Source organism: Vulpes lagopus, chromosome 24, assembly GCF_018345385.1.
Source record: "Vulpes lagopus strain Blue_001 chromosome 24, ASM1834538v1, whole genome shotgun sequence".
Lineage (NCBI taxonomy): Eukaryota > Metazoa > Chordata > Mammalia > Carnivora > Canidae > Vulpes > Vulpes lagopus.
In genome coordinates, this window is record NC_054847.1 from 51131963 (window position 1) to 51152565 (window position 20603).

The following is a 20603-nucleotide window of genomic DNA, read 5'->3' on the forward strand; positions in this document are numbered from 1 at the left end:
CACCTTGATTTCAGGCCAGCAGATCCATTTCTGACTTTTGACCTCCAGAACTATTAGCATAATAAATTTGTGTTGTGTCATCAGGTCTATGGTAATTTGTTACAGCCACTATAGGACATTAATGCTACATTGTTAAGTGAATAACCTCTAGTTTTGTAACATGTGCACTGAAGGATGAGTTAAACACACACACACACACACACACACACACACACACACACAGAGCAGACCAGACTGACATGTTATACAAAATAGCTAAATTAATTGTGGTTCTATCCAGGATGTGGTAATGTTATAATTGACATATTATTTTTTTAAAATTATTTATTTATTTATGATAGTCACACACACAGAGAGAGAGAGGCAGAGACACAGGCAGAGGGAGAAGCAGGCTCCATGCACCAGGAGCCCGACGTGGGATTCGATCCCGGGTCTCCAGGATCGCGCCCTGGGTCAAAGGCAGGCACCAAACCGCTGTGCCACCCAGGGATCCCGACATATTATTTTTGTATATTTCATTGTCTGTGTTTTCTAGGTATAGAGGTTATTACCTTGTTACAAGAAAAAAATGTTATTTTAAAATGTTGTAGAGATCATTCAGTTCACATGGCTGCAAGTTCTATTGTAAATTTGCAGTAGGAATCCTTTACAGAGAGGCTTTCATTTGTCATTCATTTTGAGATGGAGGTGGTGCTTGGGGGCTCTTCTTTCTTACAGCATAATATTTGTCCCCAAATTATAGACAACTAGTTATTGCTGGTCACATAGAAGTCCAAATAAATATCTTTCACTAAAAGGGTAAGCACTTTAGATTTTTCAGTACATTATAGGGAAATCCTTTTTTTTTTTTTTTTTAAGATTTTACTTATTTATTTGAGAAAGAGAGAGAGAGCGAGTGAGCATGAGTCGGGGAAGGGGCAGAGGGAGAGAGGGAAGCAGACTCCCCCCTCCAGCAGGGAGCCCGACGGTGGGACTCGATCCCAGGACCCGGGGATCATTACCAGAGCAGAAGGCAGCCACTTAACTGACTGAGCCACCCAGGCGCCCCAAGGAGAATACCTTTTACTATTTCGAGTGTATTTATTTGGCTAATGTTCCAACTCAGTTTTTCAATGTTTACTGAATTCTTCTTGCGTACTGAGCAGAGTCTGCTTGTTAAAGTATTGCATAGCCACATGACAGTGGTCACTAAAACAACTTTGTAGCAGGACTGAAAACAATGATTATTCTTTGGTCCATGAAAAAGCAGACCAGAAAAATCCACCTCTAATTACAGCTTTATAAAAAGAAACATCACAAGATTCTTTTTATTTTGACTACACCTGCCAATATAATTTCCAATGTAGTGCCGGCCACAGCATAGGGACCATGGTTTTCTCTGGAAGGCCAATAAAAACAATAAATATGCATAAGAACAATACCAGTGGTTGATGTTGAGGGTTTAACAGTAATATCAGCTAAGATACATGGAATGATTCTTTATTACTTTTAAGAGCTATATTAAATTCATGGTAGGTGGGGATCCCTGGGTGGCTCAGCGGTTTGGCGCCTGCCTTCTGCCCGGGGTGTGATCCTGGCGTCCCGGGATTGAGTCCCACATTGGGCTTCTTGCATGGAGCCTGCTTTTCCCTCTGCCTGTCTCTCTCTCTCTCTCTCTGTGTGTCTCTCATGAATAAATAAATAAATAATCTTTGGGAAAAAATAAATAAGTTCATGGTAGATGCCATTATTATTCCAATATTTTAAACTGAGGCCTATGGAAGTAACTTGTTCAACGTCACTTCAGTTGATCGCTGAAGAAGCAAATTAAACCAAATTAAAGTCATCTGATTCTAAAGCCTATACTATTAATCATGATTATTCTCAAAGATGATTTTTATTTATTTATTTTTTTAAGATTTTATTGATTTATTCATGAGAGACACAGAGAGAGAGGCAGAGACATAGGCAGTCCTGTGGGACTTGATCCCAAGACCCCCTGATCATGACCTGAGCCAACGGCAGATGCCCAACCACTGAGCCACCCAGGTGCCCCAACCTTTATTTTTTTTATAGATTACGTTATTTCTATAATTGGACCATATAAGTAAGTCTACAACTCTCTGCATGGAGAATTTATGGCAAAATGATTTCAGGCACCTACTGAACTGGGGTTCTCCTGCTACCTGTATAGCGTGGTACATGACTTTTAAAAACTTGCTAGTTACTCATTCATAATTTTAGCAACTTAATAAGTGAGCACTGTACCCAGAAACAATGGTAGACAGTGCTCATAAGCATGGAGAGAGGGAAGTGAAATGGAGATGTCAACCCAACCAGATAGCTTCCCCGGAAACTGTGCAGTCTGTAGCTTGACCAATGCACTGAAGGCTGGCAAGTCCCAGCTCCTTGCTTCTGTCTACACTTAACAGACTGGCACCCTGAAGAAATATTGAATTTGAAAAAGTCCTCCCAGTACTATCTTATACTCTTTACCTTAAATGGGTGAGTCTACCTTATTAAAAAAAAAAATCAGAAAGCACTTTGTGGAGAAAAGAAGGCTTACTAACCACTGTGTCCAGGGGAGAAGCTGTTTCCTGCCTCAGGGTGTGAATTATCTGTTCCAGCTCTCCGACTTGCTGCAGTGCCCTTTCAGCAGACTCAAACTCCTGAGAAGCTGTTTCCTCTGTTCATGGGAACCTAATTTGGCTGTTTTGCCAAGTCACAGTGTAGGACCATGTAGCCACCGGCTCTCCCCTCTGTCTAGATTGCATTTGCATTTTGTTGTTGTTAGGATTTTGTTTTTTTTAAGTAAATCTCCACACCTAACATGGGGCTTGAACCCACGACCCCGAGATCAAGAGTCACACGCTCCACTGACTGAACCATCCAGGCACCCCTGGACTGTGCTTTCATCTTCGCTCTCAAAGTCCTATCTGTCCTGCAGCCTGTGCTCCGGTGGGAGACTCCCTGCCCTCCACTAACTCACTGTCTCCCTCTCTGTTGCTCCACATGATCTGTTCCCACCGCTTACTTTCCGGGAGGCCAGCACAGCTTTGGAGGCAGGTTCAGGTTACGGTTCTGTGTCTCACTGAGTGGAGGCCCTGGGCAGATTTATTTTATGAGCCTCAATTTCCTCATCTATGAAACAGGAAACATAAAGCCAGTCTCACCATGTGTGTAAAAATTAAATGAGGTATGTATAAAAATCATTTGATATGGCATCCACCAAACAGTAGGGACTCAATAATCTGTTGTCTCTCTCCTTTTTTCCCTTTTTTAGCACTATTCAAACTTAGCTGCTGTCATTTTGATTCACAGGGGTGTTGAGACTGTATTCTATTTAACCTTGTATCTCCCTGCCCCAAAGATGGTGCCTTGGGTGTACCAGGCATCAGGTAGGTGTTGTCATGATCAATTAAGTTTGTCAAAGGAGACACAGAGAAGAAATAGAAGGCACATAATCAACATTCTCTGTGTCTGTTTCTCACTCTGCAATTGAGTATGCTGATCCAGGGACACCTGGGTGGCTCAGTCAGTTAAGCATCCAACTCTTGATTTTGGCTCAAGTCATGATCCCAGAGACCTGAGATCAGGTTCTGTACTGGGCGTGGAGCCTGCTTGAGATTCTCTCCTGCCTCCTCTGTCCCTTTGCACCAAACCCTGCTCTCTCTCTCTCTCTGTCTAAAAAAAAAAAAAAAAAAAAAAAAAGGAATGTTGATTCAGCAGGGGTCCAAGGCCTAAATACCAAGAGATGTTTTTACCCAGTTCTGTGGTATTCTGAGTCCTAATAGTTCTTATCTACCCTGTTACTGGAAAGAATCTCAGACCCGTGGTGGCTCTACCGGAAGCCTTAAACTTCCATTTCCTTTTCTTTTGCTGCATAGGACATTAGTGTGACAAATGGCAAAGCTGTTATAAGATCCCTAGAATAGATAATAGTGTTGTATCAATGCTCCTTCCCTGCTTTTGAAAATTGTAGTGTGGTTAGTAAGACTGAAGTATTTAGGAGTAGGGGTGGTCATTATGTCTACAGCTTACTTTCCAAATATTCAGAAAAAAAAATGTACTGTTCATATTAAGACAGAGAGAATGATAGGGCAAATGTGATAATATGTCTATATTTGGGATTCCACTTGAAGGCTATCTGGGTATTCTTTGTACTATTATTGCCACTTTTCTGTAAGTCCAAAATTGTTTCAAAAGAAATATTTCTTTTTTTAAAGCTGTTTGAGATGACGTGTTTGCATCTTCCTTGACTTATAGCCACATGAGGGAGTTACTGGACCAAAATATAGCTCTCTTTCTCTTCTCCCTAAATGAAAATGTATACTTGTGTGAATCTCACAGCCTAGGAAATGATGCTAATTGTGACATCGTGTAAGCCTGGTTCAGAACTTTCGTGACAGTGAGATCTGCAAGGTAACAGGCATTTCTGATGCTTATCTGGAACTGGAGCTCCACCCTCCCCTATTCCACACCAGTGGATGCCATCTGAGAGTTTGTTCTTCTACATCAATCAGGGGTAAGTACCAAGGCTTTGCCTGACCAGTGGTGTCTGACGCGGGTGCGTTCACAGTCAGGACGTACGGTCACCTTGGGAAGGACCAGCTTTGACAAAGGAGCCTTTAATGACAGGTTTGCTTAATGGACCAGCACAGGGCTGGGTCATTTTCCAGAGCAGTGGTCCAGATTTTTGGACACAGTAACAACGTTGTTCTTGGATGGAGGAAGGAGGGTGAGGACTAACATCATAGATTGAGCACACTTCCATGGAGAATAGAAGATAAACATCGGAACAGCTCTTTCTAAATGTATTCTAAACACATTTATGTTTAATTGTCAATAAAACTAGCCTTTTCATGGTTTTCCTTGTGCTATTTCTGGCCTGTTAGATTTTTCTCCCACAGCAAACCAAGGACTCTGGGACCAACGGTGATAGCTCACGGCCTGAACCTAACTTGTAGTCAAGCTAGATGTCAAGCATTTCTGCGGACCCCTTGGAAAAGCCTTCTCTAGTGTGCAGCTCCAGAAACTAAGGGAGAAGACAGTTGAGCCAAACTTGATATGATAGAAATGCCCTGGATTGTAGATTCATGGAGAAAGAATTTTGACTCCGGCCTGTCACTCGGCCTCCAGTTCCGCCCTCATCCTGTTACTCTCAGATGCTCTCCTGCCTTTTCCACACATCTACTTCCCAGGTGAGGGCCTCACATCTGGGGACTGAACCTAGACAGCACTAGTTGTACAAATCTGGGAATGCCACTGGAAGCAGAAGGAAGCAATTTTGGGGAACCATTCCAGAAGCGTGACCTAGGTGTGTGTGCTGGGGTGGGTACGTGAGTGCGTGGAGTGTGAGTGTAGGTGTGCGTGTAAGTGTGCATGTAAGAGCGCATGCTCACCACAGCATTGGCGGGTACACTAAGATCTCAGCCATGCTTGACTGGCTCAGGGGAGATGACAGCACACTGGGCACTGGCCTCTGGGTCCCCAGGTGGCCTCCCTGGACAGGGCACCACTGGCAACAAAGAGTCTTTATACAGCACCTGAGCTTTGGAGAGGAGCCAGAGACGAGGACAGCTTGGGATATATGTCCTTGATTATCTGTGAAACAGATGCCTTCTGGAGATGTCCAGGTTTCTGGGGGACAGAGACACTGAAGTAAATGAGTGGCTAGAGAAGCAAAGAAATGGTCTCTATATTACTGCTTTTAAAAAATATGTACTATAGGGATCCCTGGGTGGCGCAGCAGTTTGGCGCCTGCCTTTGGCCCAGGGCGCGATCCTGGAGACCCGGGATCGAATCCCACATCGGGCTCCCGGTGCATGGAGCCTGCTTCTCCCTCTGCCTGTGTCTCTGCCTCTCTCTCTCTCTGTGACTATCATAAATAAATAAAAAATTTTAAAAAAAATTAAAAAAAAATATGTACTATAAAGGTAATGGATTAATTCATGGGCAGATTATTTGCATTTTCTTACCTTGCTAATTTATAAAGGTTGTTGTATTTTTAAAATCTCAATTTAAAATGAATCATATTTATTTGACTACTACAGTCGCACTCTTACCTGCATTCATCAAAGCAGTGCAGATGGGCAGCTTGGGTGGCTCAGTGGTTTAGCACCACCTTCGGCCCAGGGCTTGACCCTAGAGACCCAGGATCGAGTCCCACGTCGGACTCCCTGCATGGAGCCTGCTTCTCCCTCTGCCTGTGTCTCTGTGTCTCTCATGAATAAAAAAATAAAATCATCTAGGGAGTTGTAAAAACACACACGCCATGATTCCATCCTTCAAAAGCTGGATTTCAGGGTTTGGGATGAAATCAAAATAGCTATAGTCTAAAAAAATCTTTAAAGGCGATTTTTAGCATTTGTTTCTTTGATGACGACTAAAAATAAGCAACGTAATACTACTACTATATAATATGATATTTGTTATCATTGTAGGATATTTCTGCTTAAAGTTTATAGTTATAACAAATTGCAACAGGTGACTCATAAAAGAAAATCATAAGTAATTACAACATTGTCTTGTTTTTGCATTGTGCTTTTAAATATTTGTTCAAAGCCGTTTACAACCATTATCCTGATTTGTTCCTACAACAATCACTAACGAGAGAAGTCAAAAATCCTCGGGCTTTTCCTTAGAATAGAGACATCATGGGGCTCTCTGTCAAACTATTTTATGGGAAAGTTATAGCCATTATAGTTAACTGCCTTTTTATCACTGTGTTCTATAATTTAACAGTTTCTCAAACCTCCACACCTGTAGTCTCCTGTAATATCCACCTGGCACCTGACACCTTTTGAAATCAATTCACTCAAGATTCTACCCACAAGAGTTGATCATCCGGTTCTTCCAGATGGAAACCAGCTTGCCCAGGTACACTCTGCGTTCATAGGAAAGTCCAGAACCAACTGAGGAGAGCTGCTCTGCCCATCTAGGGCATTTTAGACCTCGGATGTTTATTAAGACTTAGAAGTATCCGCAGATCCATCATTCCTCCCGTGGGTTGCCTGGCTGAGGCAGATACTCTTATCGCAGTCTGCATGTTGTTGAAAATGCTCCCATAGAATGGAAATGAAATTGGAGATGACTATTTTTGGATTCAATTTGTTCATTTCCCATGAATACTCCCAGGAGAAAAAAAAAAGCAACAGAGACTTTGAACAATAGATATACAATCAGAATTGTAAGGGTATAATCACCTGTTAATCTCTTCTTTATTAAAATTTAAAAGCATTGGGCTGGATATAGTTTTGCTTCCGTGACCAGTAAAGTCACAACACTCGATGGGTGTTATTTTACGTACGTGATCCAACACAATCAGTGATACATTACTTGGTACTTCTCTGTGTCATCCAGTACAAATTTAGTAATTCTAAAGAGGGAAGGTTAGTTATGTTGGTGTAGAAACAACACAATTAAGTTTCAGCAGTAGAGGCATAAGTGCAGGCGTGTGCATATACCTGTGCACACACGCACCACACACACATGCGCACCGTAGACATAAGGACTGCCTCCCCGCCTCCCCGTCTGGTCCTCCAGTAGGACCTGCTGATTCTACCTCTAAATGTCTTGTATCAGTTCACCTCTCCATCTTCCCAGGGGCACCTTCCTGGAGCACCGTACCACTTCCTCACCATGTGGGCTCCCTACTTCTCTTCTTGCTGAGTTCCACCCACCCCACGTCAGCCAAAGTATTTTTCCCCTTTAAATGCCAACTGGGTCATGATTCCTTCCATTCTTTGGTTTCCCCACTGCTGTTGGGCCAGCAGACCCATGAATTTCTTTCCTTCGCACTCACCATGCGGCATCCATGACCCGAAACACCGACACACAGCTCGTGGTCCCCACGGTCTGCAGACCTCAGATCTCCACTGGAATGTCCTCTCCTCTGGGAGGTCTTGTCTGGTCACTCTGCTCTTTGCTTTCAGAGACTCTATCACGATGGGAGATCGCATATTCCCGAGCCCGGTTACTCATTTAACACAGCTTCGCAAGAGCTGGAATCCTTCTGGTTGTATCCATTTCTTTGTCCAGAGCAACGCATGAATGATTATCCAGATTTTTCAGGGGTGAGTGGAACTGGGGCAATGAGGATGAATCAAGATGTCACCACACATCTGAAAACTGGCCTCCAACCTTCTGTGGGATTTTCTCAACAGGTTAGTTGTGATTTTTGCCCTACGTTCAAGCTGGTCTAGCTCTCCTTCCCTCCTTCACACCTCTGCGAACTCTACTCTTCAAATGAAAATTTAGCCAATGCTAATCTCTGCTTCATTGTCTACAGTACATTTTCTATTTTATTTTTCTTTTTGTGCGTTTTTATTGAAATTCCAGTTAAGTGTAATAATAGTTTCAAGTGTACAATATATTGACTCAACACTTGGATACATCACCTGGTGCTCATCATAGGTGCCCCCCTTCATCCCCATCACCTAGTTCACCCACCCACCCCCCAATCCTCTCCCTTCTGGTGACCCTCAGTTTGTTCTCTAGAGTTGAGAGTCTGCTTCTAGGTTCGACTCTATTTTTTTTTGACCTTTGCTCATTTATTTCTTAACTTTGACACATGAGTGAAATCACATGGTTACTTTCTCTAACTGACTTACCCCACTTAGCAATCTACCCTCTAGGTCCATCTGTGTCATTGCAAATGGCAAGATTTCATTCCTTTTTTAAAATTTCTGAGTAATATCCCATTGCACATATATACTAAATACTCTTTTCTTTTTTCTTTTTCCCCATATGTAGGGTCAATAGAGCTTTTTTTCTTTTTGTATCTTTACCAAGTGGTAAATGTGCTAATGCGTGGCAGGAGAGGCAGAGAAATAATCTGTATACTACTGCATTAAAGCAATCCACATAAAGGTTGACTTGATGGGATGGTTATTTGCATCTCTTACCTTGCCAACTTGCAAGGATTGCTTTAATTTTAAAATCTCACTTGGAATATGTACATGAGCGTGTGTCTGACCTCTTCAGTCAGAGAGTAAAGACATGGTTTTATTTTTCCTTGGCACTGAGCTCTGGGCTAAATTGCACACTCATATTGAACACGTAGAAGTATCAGAGAGGATGCATGTGTTGTTATATATATATATATATATATATATATATATATATATATATATATATATATATATTTCTCCCCTCTCTTAATTTCTCTTAACGCTTTTGAATGGTGAGGATCCAAGTTCATTTTTGCATGAAATATATATTTTTAACAAGTTTGTTTTTTTTAACAAGTTGAAATTTTCTAACATGCTGTAACCATCTGTCATTCAGTAAGTCTAAAAATCAGATGTATCAAAACATGTTGTTTTTGAAGAAAATGGAATAATTCATCTTTAAGACCTTTCTACCCCCTTAGGGATTTAGGGTCATTTTGCTTCGAAGCAACACTGACCCCCTGTGGCCAGGAGATTCTTAGGAAAAAAAAAATTTGTTTTTCTTTTTACTAAGTTTTCCTTGTAGTAATTTCTCTCTCATGGTAGCGTTTGTGTTCAGTCCACACAATTTATTTTATTTATTTTTTTAAAGATTTTATTTATTCATGAGAGACACAGACACAGAGAGAGAGAGAGAGAGAGAGAGGCAAAGACACAGGCAGAGAAGCAGGCTCCATACAGGGAGCCCGACATAGGATTTGATCCTGGGTCTCCAGGATCAGGCCCTGGGCTCAAGGCGGCACTAAACCACTGAGCCACCCGGGCTGCTCCACACAATTTATTTTAACTCCACAGTGTCGATACAACCATATCGATATCAAGAATATCTCGATACAACCGTATCGAGAATCAATAATTCTCGCTCATCAAGGCAATACTTAGGAAAGGGCCTCGTTTGTTGCCATTGTAGGTGCAGAAGGTAGAGTGGTGAGAGTGTGCTCACCCCGAGTTTGTGGTTACTCACAGCCTTTGCCTCACTTTTCTCCTGTTCCTTCCAATTCTATAAACGAGTCAGTTTTATTTATCTCAGGAAGGTGCTGGAGTCAGAGGATCCTCATTTCTTTCTAGCTCATTGTTCTCACTCCATCAATTCACTTTTCAAAATACCTGTGTCTGATTCTCCTTATTTCCATTCTCACCACGTTTGTCTTCAGCTTCCCTTAACAATGACAGGAGCTCTCTGGGCACCTGCTCTGATTTTGCTCCTTTTGTGAAAAAAATAAGATATGATTGTCATACAGCATTCTATCAGTTTCAGATGTACTGCATAATGATTCGGTATCTGTACATCCTGTAAAGTGATCACTGCAATAAGTCCAGTTAACATCCTCATCATCCATAGTTCGGAACTTCCTTCTTGTGATGAGAACTGGTAAGATCTACTCTCTGGGGGCACCTGGGTGGCTCAGTTGGTTAAGTGTCTGCCTTCAGCCCGGATTGTGATCCTGGAGTCCTAGGATCAAGCCTCACATCAGGATCCCTGCTCCGTGGGGAGCCTGCTTCTTCGTCTCCCTTTGCCTATTTGTGTTCTCTCTCTGTCAAATGAATAAAAATCTTTTTAAAAAAAATCTACTCTCTTAGCAATTTTCAGATATACAGTATAGTATCACCAACTCTAGTCACCATGCTGCTTACTACATCCCATGACTAATTTTATACCTGCACATTTGGAGCTCTTGAACCCTTTCTGCCTCCGCCTCCCCTCTCTTCACCGCCTGTTCTCCTCAGCCTCCTTTGCTCCCCCTTCTGGGGCCCCCTCCAGTCCCTGGAAACCTGTGCCAGTTGCTGAGGACCTGCTGTCCCTCCAGGATCTGTGATCAGATAAACCAGATGCCCAGAGTTTAAAACTGTCTATGACAACTTGACAGAGTAATGTTTGAATCTGATATAAAAAAAGGTGGGTCTTGGGTAATCAATGTCTTTTTCTATTCGCATTCTGGAAATCTGTTTTTGTTGTCTGCTGGTGTCTTTTACAGCGGTGCTGCTCAGCTTGGAAGTGCATAGGCCTTGGCCGCGGCAGGGGTCAGGAGCTCTCCTCTGCGTTTTCCCACTGGACACATCTGCCTTAAATATTCTTTTTTGGGTCATGATTTCCTTAGGCAAAGGTGTCTTGCGTCACCGTGTATCAGATCTAAGCTGTCTGTGGGGTTTCTAGTGAATTCTAACTTTAGTCTTGCTGTCCAATGTGAGCTTGATCTCACCTGACCGGTTCTCACACATTCATTTTTTATTTTTTATTTTTTTAGGATTTTATTTATTTATTTGGGTGGGGGGGGGGGGAGAGAGAAAGAGAGAGAGAGAGAGAGATCCCAGGACCCTGGGATCATGACCTGAGCCGAAGGCAGATGCTTCACTGACTGAGCCACCCAGCCTCCTGCACACACTCCTTCAACCCCATTCTCTCTGCTTATATTCCTGAGCTGACCCCCCTGAAAGCTAGCCTAGAGTTCCTTCTCTGACCCATCCAGATGCGACCATCACTTCAAGGTCTACTTCACATTCACTCTTCAGTTAGAATTTTCTGGTTATCGCAGACACTACTGGCCTTCCTCCTGCTCAGGGCCTGTGGCTCCCACATGCCGAGAGCTTTGTCTTTGGGGACAGGGCTCTCTGCACCTGCAATTTCTGTGTACTGTCCCCCACCCTGACAGACACTCTCACCCCAGCCTTACCAGCTAGTTTCTGTTTTCATTCCCATTTTATAGATGAGGAAACTGAGACCCAACATGTTAAGTGTAATATCTGTGGCTGCATAGGTTGGAGAGTGGTTGATACGCAGTCTGCATTGGGTCAGATACAACCCATGAACTCTAGTTTAGATGAAGGTAATGATGTTTGGTGGGGAACTGAGGTGAACCCATGTGGTTGTATTAATTTCCTTGGGCTGCTATAAGAAATTATTTCAACTTGGCCGGCTCAGAACGGGAGATTTATGTATCTCATGGTGTTGGAGCCTACGAGCCTGAAATCGAGGTGTTGGCAGGTGTGATGGTTTCTGGAGGCTGAAGGAGAGTCTAGTCTTTTCTCTCTCTTCTAGCTTCTGGTAGTTGCCAGCTATGCTTGGCGTTCCTTGGCTTGTAACCACATCACTCCGCTATCCGCCCTATTACACGTGGCCTTCTCCTCTGGTCTCTCCCTGTTAACCCCCCCTTTCTTTTCTCTCATAAGGACACCAGTCAGTGGACATAGAGCCAACACTAAATCCAGGATGACCTCCTCTCAGGATATTTAATTAATGATATCTTCAGGGAATCCCTGGGTGGCTCAGTGGGTTAGTGCCTGCCTTTGGCTCAGGGAGTGATCCTGGAGTCCTGGGATCAAGTCCCACGTCAGGCTCCCTGCATGGAGCCTGCTTCTCCCTCTGCCTGTGTCTCTGCCTCTCTCTCTCTCTCTCTCTCTCTCTGTGTGTCTCATGAATAAATAAATAAAATCTTTTAAAAAATGATATCTGCAAGGCACTATTTCCAAATAAGGTTACATTTACAGGTACCTGGGGTTAGGACAGGAACCAACCTTTCTGGAGGACACTATTCAACCCACTGCGAGGAAGGGGGATGGATTGTCTATACAATTCACATTCTTTTCATGCCTTGCTGCCTCTTGCCCATCACTTTGCAATTCAGGATTTGAGGACATACCCTGCAGACTTAAAGCCCAGCATTTTACAGGGTTTAGTTTCATTCCAGCTGTTGGTACTTGCACACTATGCTTTACACATCACCTGCAGCCCCTCCGTGGCTCTCAAGGCCTTAGTCACGGGGAATGGCAGGTGTCAGCATGGTGACACCTCCTTGGATGGGAGAGCTTGCCTGAGAATTCAAGGTCGCAGCACACAGAAAGTTGGTTGACACCTGTGGATGCAGCCACCCTTGTGCATAAGCAAAGGGGATGGTGTCCCCTCCCTCACACAAAAAAGCCATTTGGAAGCACTGGGGAAGGAAATCATAATTAGTAAAGCTTCTGCTGGGTGCTTGGCCCTGCCACCCATCTTACTTTATTATCATTCATGCTTTGCCCACTGAAATTCAGAGCAAGAAGGGGGGGAAAAGGATCTAAAATAGCTAAATTGCAGTTGATGTGGGGGATATGGGTTAGGCTAACAAGGTTGAAGAAAAGCACTTTTGTGATTCATTTTGAAAACAATTCTTGAAAAATAATCGAACCTCAAGGTATCAGGATCTTATCAATCAAATAAATGCTTTTATGAAAAAAAGAACAACCCAGCACTGTGAGAGCAGCTTCGTTTTTGTATTGTCACTCATGGGAAAGCTTTTAAAGCTAAATAATAAAACTGCTTATAACTTTTAGTCCTCAGGTTTCCATCATACTTTCTTCAGTGACTTCACTTTTAGGAAGTTAAAAATAGCAGAATTAATTCTGAGCACAACAGAGCCGGACTCAGAATTTCAGGCCTTGATTTGCACTTTAAACCTTCAGGAGTAAGGGTTTTTGTTTGTTTGCTTTTGTTTTGTTACTTAGCCCTTGAGAATGTGATGGTAACAGACAGCACTTTGAGCCAAATTGACGGGTGGTGTAATTGGAGGCTGGCTGGTGGTGGGGACCCTCCAGGAAACTGAGCCTTTGAGATGCTTTTCTTTGTTTCTTTCTTTTTTTTTTTAAAGTGGATTGTTTCCTAAAGAAAATGATGAATAAATGTATCTCGAGTTTAGTGCTCTGTTGAGAAGAGGCAGACTGCTTGTCTAAAATGACTAAATCTGTAAATGAGAAAATAAGATAAAAGAAAATAAGCCTGCTAGCCTCTCCTGTTTGTCTTTTGATACTTATTTTCATGTTGATGCTCTATTTCTCTGTATATGTTCTTGACATATTCCTATTTTATAACATCTCTGCTTTTGTGCAGTCTGACTTTATCTCGAAATTTCACGAGAGTGAAAACTTGGAAGATGATTTCACAGTTATCCGCCAGGCCAAGGAAGGACTCTTGTTGGTTTATCCGCAGCACCCCCTTGTGGCAATTCTATGCATTTCATAATTCTCGATAGTTTAAATTTTTCAAGGGCAAGGACAGGCTACCTTTGATTTATACTTTTTTTAAAGATTTTATTTATTTATTCATTCATTCATTCATTCATTCATGAGAGACAGAGAGAGAGAGGCAGAGACACAAGGAGAGGGAGAAGCAGGCTCCCCACGGGGACCCGGATGTGGGACTTGATCCCCAGACTCCGGGATCACGACCTGAGCCGAAGGCAGGTGCCCAACTGCTGAGCCACCCAGGTGTCCCATATACTTTATTTTTTTTCAAGTTGTTAATATAATTAGTTGTCTGTATTGCTGAATCTGTTAGTTCAGCTCAAAAGCCATTCTTAGGGCATGGAGAGGCAGTCTACCATTATTAAATTTAGGGATGAAGCTTGGAGTGGACCAGCCTAAGGTTCATGTAACGTTTGAAGACATTTTACTGGCAGTGAAACTGAATCCGTGCTGAAAATGTGTACTTAATGCTTGCAACTGACTTGCTTTTAAATACTTGAATATCTTAATTCTAAAATACATATTTCTCAAGGCTAAAGTGTTTTTAAATGGGGATTGCTGTGTCATAGTATAGTATTCCCTTTTTAAAAATATTTGAATTCAGGATATACATTCTCGAGACTTTTACATTAACTACTAAAATGTATATCTCGGGCAACAACTTCTGAGCTCATACTCAAATTTGGTGAAATTATTTGGAAATTAAATTGTATGAAAATTGTATGAATTAAATTGTATGAAAATTTCATACGTGAGAGGTATAGACTCAGGGCAAATCAGAGCTACCCTTTACATTTCTAAAAAACAAAACAACAAAAAACCCCCAAAAAATCACAACAAAAAACCCTCCAACCTCCTCCATGTTTTAAATCAAAGAATTAAAACTCAGAATTAATGCATTTCAGTGAGCAGAATATCTGGTTTTGAGTTTTGCTATAAATCAAGATATTTTGGTATGCGAATGCAAGTAATGTCACAAATGCTTGATGACATCTTTCTTTGGTTATCATAGTTTTCTATCACTGTATCTACTTTTCAATCTTTCAAGTTTTGTTTTGTTTGAACAATTTAGGCAGTCATTAGGAGATCATGTAACATGCAATTTTGCTCAGACTCTATTACATGTTATGTTTGAGGGTACTAAATAAATGCTTGGTTGTAGAAATAACCAGATCTAGGGTAATTAGTTTAGGGACTCAGGCCTCATTCGTGTGTGTGTGTGTGTGTGTGTGTGTGTGTGTGTTAATCAGCATATTTATGCATATTTAAAAATCATGTTGGATTTACATGTGTTTTGCATGTATATACTTGGGGAAAAATACAATTCCTTCTAGAAGCAGTTGGTGTTAGGTTCCTTTCCTTAAATGTCTGTCCTTGGTTTTCTAAGGGACACTTCACCTTGGATTATCTAACTAGTTGCTCTTGGATTTGCTCATGAAATTTGTTTTGGTACAATAAACTACAACTCCTGCAGCCACCTTTAGCTTCAATAGAATATCTAGTCTACTATCTGTGAGCTGCTGACTTGAACTATAAGATTATGCCTCCCTAATTGGTAGTCTGTGGTGACTCTCTTAAGAGAAAAATCTTTTAAGGAGATTTCTAGGACTTTCTGAAAACTTTCAAGTCTCCCAATGAAGGTGTCCCGTGCTTGCTTATGTATTTACTTATTTAAACTGTGTTAACATTCACCTAATACAAAACTTACCTCCTAAGCCATTTTTAAGTATACAGTTCAGTGGTGTTAATATATTCACATTTTTGTGCAACAGATGATAAGGACCTTTTCATCTTGCAAAACTGAAACTCTATTCCTCTGCTCCATCAAGGTCTTTATGAAACTCAGATACTGTGAGGACCAGGGATGGAGGAGTAGGGTACAGCTACTAGGAGGAAGGAAGGGATTCAGGTGGTGCTAAAAAAAAAAAAAGTGAATTTACATTCTTTTTTTTGTGTGTGTGTGTGAATTTACATTCTAATCAGTCTATTATTACACCAATTATTCTCTATGCAAAGCAAATTAATCTCATCCCACTGATTAATATATCAACTGTTTTTAAGAACTTTCTTTATTTTCCTTCCAGGCCAACGTTGTTGGTTTTTAAAAATCGAATTTCATATATGGGGGAAGGATCCACAGTGTGATCTGTGCTAGACAGCTTTGATTTTTTTAAAGCTTAAATCCTATATTTAAAAGGCCTTCTAAGAAATGTTAAAAAAAATATGAAATCTTGGTGCCTGATAAAATAAAGTTGGGTATTTTTAACTACATAGGAGAGAATGGTGTCAGGGAACGTGTGTGTGTTTATCCGTGCACGTTTGTGAAGCAGGGGTGGGAGGCATATTCCTTTATTAGTAGGATCACTCCGGAGGTCAGAGTCTGGATGGCAGTGTAACATGCAGTCTCTTCCCTCCAGAGTTCTATCTTAATTTTGGAACTTTGTGAAGGCAGTAGAGGGACCAATTGAGGATGATGCCACTCCATAATCCTGTACAGATCCTAACAGCCCCTTCTCCATATCCTTTTTAAGTAGACTCTGGCAACAACATGTCTGAATTTTACCTCCATCTCTGCCGTTTACCACCTGTATTAGTTACATTGCCGTGTGATAACTAACCCTTAGGCTTGGCAGCTAAAAAAATATTCATTTATTTTATCACAACTTCTGGGGGTCAGGAATGCCAACACAGTGTAGTTGGGTCCTCGGGCTCTTATTTGCCTGCAATGAAAAGTCAGCCTGGGTTGTGGTCTAATCTGGAGGCTCAGCTGGAGAGAATCTACTTCTGCAGTTGGCAGGCCTCAGGTCCTTCACAGCCACTGGCTAGAGACATCAGTCCCTTGCCATGTGGGATTCCCAGTGGGCAGCTCACAGCCAGTAATTGGCTTTCTCAGTATGAGTGAAAAAGATAGGAAGAACAAGAGAGGGCTAGTAGGGTGGAAGCCAGAGTCTTTTTGTAACCCAGTCTTGGACGTGACATCCTATCACTTTTCCATATTTCATTTGTTAGAAGTGTGTTATTAGATCCAGCTTGTCAGCAGGAGGCATGAACAGCAGAAGGCTGGGGTCACTAGGAGTTGTCTCAGAGGCTCCTATCATGGGGTCACTGGGCAAGTACTCTCTTCTCTCCATCACTAACATCTTTCGGATCAGCATTCTCTTGCATCAAATGATTAAAATAATGACTCTTACTTAGAAGGCTGTTGTGTGGATTCAAAAAGTTAATAAGACACTTAGAGCTATACCTGGCATGTGATTAGGGCCCAATGAGGTTTTAACAGAATCTCCATTTGTAAAAGCAGAAGCCAATATCCCCTGAATTTAAGGGACTTCTCCAAAGTCCTACAACTCAGAAAGGATGGGGCTGCTGGGATATGAACTGAGTAAGTGCTGACTACTGGTTTACCCTGATCACAATGGAGGCTTTGAGGTGGTTCCATTTCCAGATGTGTAACAGGTATTCAGTGATGTCTTCCTCCTTGACAATTGCCCATCAATGACTTCTGTGTTGATAAACCCATTGGCCGACCCTCACTGTTCATTTAGTTTGGTTTTATTAGTATCATTTGATGCAATTGATCATCCTCTATGTAGGGAAATACTGGGGATCTTTTCCTAAATTGGCATTCCTACTATTTTCTCTCATCTGTTTGCCCTGTAACTATTGCAGTGCCTTTGTATCAGTTCTGGACTTTTTCCCTTTCTTCTCTGTACTCCTTCTTGCTATTATCAGCCGGTCTCACGGCTTTAAATATCTTTATAGAAGTGACTCCCAAGTTTGTATTTCTTGCCCATTTCTGTCTCCTGATTTTCAGACTTACTTATCCAACTGTGCACTTGCAACTCTGTGTAGGTGACCTCTGCTTGTCTAACACATGTCTAAATCTTGTCATGTTCAAAATGAACTCTTGATCTTCCTTCTAGAAGCTTTCCGTGAATTCCAAGTTCAGATCCTCTTTTCCTTCACAGCTCTTGGCACCTTCTCATGTTTTATGAATTTTACTTATTTCCCCTTATTTTTGTATTTTCTTTGGTTTTGCTACTGTCTGTGTCTGTCTTCTAGAATACAAGCTCCATGAGGGCAGGCATTTTTTTCCTGCCTTGAGCAATATTGAATCTTATTAAAGTAACTGAATATGGATGAACATATAACATAAATCAATAAATATTTGTTAAGTGATGGAAATAAATTGAAAGGATGAGCTATAACGTTAGGGAAGTGGGATGGAGAAAGAAATGGATTCTTGTTCTAACTTTTGGCACATAATTGGGATCAGAAACCCCACGCCTCGTTTGTCACTCCACTTTCAAACAGTAACTCTGAACAGTATATGCTAATAGGCCAATGCAGACATGACAGTAGGCAGATGAGGAATAGACTGTAGGGTACGTTTGTAGGGGAGTACCTCTGAGATCCAGGGTGGCGGAAAGAGCAACAAGGGAAAGGTAAGTCACACTGGTAACTTCCATGAACAGTGGGGTGGGGAGGAAGTTGGGATTGGAGCAAGAAGTTATAAGAAAATGAGAAACAGATTGGTTTTTATTGATTTGAGAACTAGAATTATTGAATAAATGCACAGAACAACATGAAAAACAGGCTGCTTGGTATTGCTACCTTAAAAAGAAGAGTAAATTACTTCATTCAAAAAAAATGCTTTAAATATTGAAAAAAAATTCCAGCAAATTGAATAGAGCTTTTTTTCTTATTATTGTGAAAGGTCACAGCAGTTCTAATTCCAATGTCCAATTACCAGGCACCATCAGCAAGCAAAGTAGAATCAACTCAATTTCAATCTCAGGCATTTGCCTCACCTTTAACTAGCTTTGGTATGACTCACTGCAATTTTCTCATCAAAAAGCTAATTTTAGGAGCAAAATGTCAAGAAAAGATGAGAAAGAAGAGCCTGGTTTTGTGGAGGCTGGAAGGGTTTTGAATTTGGGCTGCACTTGTAAGCTACCTGTCAAATCAGTCACCCACAGAAGCCTCTGATATTTCTGCTGTGCTCTGAGGGAAAATAAAACCAGACAGAGGGACAAACATGTCTGTCCCAAACCCTAATCTCAAATGTAGAATGACATTCTGTTCCAGCTGGCCCCTAACTTGTGACTTGACCTGATGAAAAAAAAATTTTTTTTTTTTAATTTTCACTATTAGGAGCAGACATGACATAATGAACATGTTGTATGATAGCTCCTTAACCAGATGCAACTGTCCTGTAAGAAATACTCTCGGTAAGTGAAACCTATGTAAAGGGGGAAAAACAGATTTTCATCCTCTAGGCTGGTATTTTGGCTTTTCACTACAAAAGAAGAACCATTTGTTTATTTCTTTGAGTGATTATAATGAAACCATCAGCAAATTCTGTGACTAGTCCCCTCCAGCTCTGCATACAGGGGATCTCCCAAAGGCAATCCGTGTAAGCATTCTGGTGTCTCAGTGACATTCACACCCCGAACACACTCTGTGGGTGTGATCTCAGTCCCTCCTGCTGCAATTCTGGAAAGGCTCATCTCGTTGAACCAACTCAGAAATTACAGAAGAGTTATCCAATTACCTTGTGTAGTCTTGAAAAGTCAGGCTCCTAATGTTGGAAGCCACAGGCCTCACTCTCTTGGTCTTCAGATCTTTAACCATGTTTGCTCTCATGTTTGATCCTATGTTTACAGGCTGCCCTTGCCTGTGTGGAAAGATATGAGCTGGTATCACAGTTATTTATTTTGCCATATTATTGCAAGAAATTATTTTTTTACTATTAGTCCATGGATGTACCAAAGGATGGCAATGAAATAAAATCCAAAAGTTTGATATTTCCCCTCCGCCAGTGTACAAACTTTATGGACTGCACAAAAGAGTAACAAATCCAGAGGTATAGAAAAGGCGACTCCTCTACCCTAAGTGAGGGCTCTGCAAGCAGGCCAGTCCAGCCAGGACACTTGATGGTGGCCACTGTGGGCCCAGCACCCTCTGAAGATGAGCCCCAAGGCAGGAGGGCTCCTTATGACATGAGAGAGGAAGGAAAATCCTAGAAGAAGCATAAGCTGTGTTTCACTTCAGGTGGTTTAGTTCCTGCCCACCTGCACACCTTCACAGCTCAGAGTAGGGGTGCCAGGGACCTGGGCTAAACCTATACCCCTCCACACCCAGGTATCTGCCTCATGCCTCCTGTAGCCCCTAACAGTGAGTTAGCCAGGTTGGACCACCAGGCCCTTTCAGTCAGTGACCCTGCCTGACCCAAAGTGAGTAGCTCCCCAAACACTATATTTTAGCCATTGTGTGGGCTGCAGGCCCTCAGAACCCGCTGGGATCACTGTGGCTGGCCCCGGCCACATCAGAACAAAACCAAACCAGCACAAAACCAAACCCAAACCTTTTCTAGGTCTCAGAAATCAACCCCAAACGATGGACATTGATGTTTCCAACCTGAACATGGTTTGTCTCCTGAACACAATTGCCTACCAAGGCAAACAGCCCCTGCACCCACAGTCATGGTGTTCCAGTCAGTGGAACAGTCCACCTGCCAGGACCCCATCCTGGCCTTAAACCCACACGGCCTCACTGGGGGATACAGGGGGGCGGTGGTGGTAGTGGTGTCTGCTCAGTGGCAGGCCTAACCCTTGTAGCCTGCTCGGCCACCAGGCACAGACTGCCTGTCCCTGGTCATGAGCTCTACACCCCCAC

General features: G+C 42.1%; 1 protein-coding gene across 4 annotated transcripts in view; it reads left to right on the plus strand.

Moving 5' to 3' along the window:
- The window catches only part of SOCS6 (suppressor of cytokine signaling 6), a 155212-nt gene that overhangs the window by 112294 nt on the left and 22315 nt on the right, over positions 1-20603 (plus strand). For 3 of the 4 annotated variants that reach the window (XR_005985419.1, XR_005985420.1, XR_005985422.1), the window contains 3 exons: positions 4330-4504; positions 4875-5180; positions 6724-7219. The gene's annotated coding sequence lies outside the window, so the exon portion shown is untranslated. Of the gene's footprint in view, positions 1-4329; positions 4505-4874; positions 5181-6723; positions 7220-7913; positions 8145-10182; positions 10303-19079; positions 19157-20603 lie in introns of those variants that run through there. The other variant, XR_005985421.1, reaches the window with a different exon arrangement.